The sequence below is a fragment of the Rhea americana genome, unplaced genomic scaffold (genome assembly GCF_003343005.1).
Source record: "Rhea americana isolate MKP2758 unplaced genomic scaffold, rheAme1 scaffold_195, whole genome shotgun sequence".
Classification (NCBI taxonomy): Eukaryota; Metazoa; Chordata; class Aves; order Rheiformes; family Rheidae; genus Rhea; species Rhea americana.
Genome location: NW_028186094.1, coordinates 65,948 through 67,125, shown reverse-complemented (window position 1 = coordinate 67,125; position 1,178 = coordinate 65,948). Strand labels below are relative to the sequence as shown.

Below are 1,178 nucleotides of genomic sequence, written 5' to 3'. Positions count from 1 at the left end.
CTACTCAAAGCATCTTTTTAAACGACCGTTCACCTTACTTCTCCTCTCTGCACTGCAAACTTCCACGGTTGCATCACCTCCGTGGAGGCAGAGCTACGGCAAAGAGCGGCCGACGCCGAGAGCCTCTGTCCCACCGCCCGGCGGCGCGAACGTGTGCAACCTCGAGCGTGGGCTCAAAGCCCCCGCGCCCCGCGTGCGAGAGCCCTGCGGGGGCAGCCAAGCGACAGCGCCCGCCCGAAGGCCTTGCAGTCCCCATGCCTTTTCCAGGCCACCAGAGCAGGCAACAAAATGATTGCTGAGCCTCTTACCTGTAGGTAGGTGGTTACTGATTCATCTCTCTGAAGCTTCAAGGAGACTCAGGTGTTCATACGGTGGCCTAGGAAAGGGAGCCTGGAGAGGAAAACGAGATAGCTAAATGTAACGAAGACGGACCAGAAAATAATRTAAGTCAATTATACCATGGACATGCAGCCACATCCACTCCAGCTGTTTTAGAAACTCACATATAGTCTTCTACTTGTTCCCATCAAGGAATTGGGGTTTTTCCTTCTTGCCCCCCTTCTACTCCTTGWCCAGAATCCCTTCTGCTCCCATTGTTTTTGTTCTAATTCCTTTTTCCCCCTAATTTTTTTGCAGGATTTTTCTCCGTGCTGTCCCCCTGTGCTCTCCCCAGACAGTACCTGAATGTGCAAGTATTTAGGGGAGAGCCAGATTTCAGATCCTGCCTCATTCCCAGGAGCGCCAAATTCGACCAAGCAAGTCCACCAGCTCCACACTTGTTAATTGTCGCCCTTCATGTTCTGCTATTGCAAGGTTACTGTTTGCACAGTTGGCTTCATAAATATTTGATTTGAAATAATTTTTAAAGAGTACTGTTGCAGAGACCCAGGCTCTGCATTTAAGTGTGTGATGACTCATTTCCATTGGAAAAAAGAGAAGGAGCAGAAGACTGGCTGGTTGCCGGCTTTCTGGCTCACCTAAAGCGGAAGGCCTTGAAGGTGCGCAAGACACTGTCCCGACCACCTCAGGGATGGAAATCAAATGTGAGCAGTCCCGCATGGAGACACCCAACGTGCTCGACCTTCACYGTGTCACAGCCCACAGGAGGACTGTGAGTTGCTCATATTCATGAAAGTCCAGCCAAGCAAACACCACTGCCACAGCCGCCCGGGCGCTCG

General features: G+C 51.7%; 1 protein-coding gene across 4 annotated transcripts in view; it reads right to left on the bottom strand.

Moving 5' to 3' along the window:
* Positions 1-392, bottom strand: part of HIVEP3 (HIVEP zinc finger 3) — a 141,586-nt gene extending 141,194 nt beyond the window's left edge. For 2 of the 4 annotated variants that reach the window (XM_085302955.1, XM_085302959.1), the window contains exon 1: positions 309-392. The gene's annotated coding sequence lies outside the window, so the exon portion shown is untranslated. The remainder of the gene's footprint in view (positions 1-308) is intronic. The other 2 variants (XM_085302956.1, XM_085302958.1) reach the window with 1 other exon arrangement.
* Between the last annotated feature and the right edge of the window lie 786 nt (positions 393-1,178).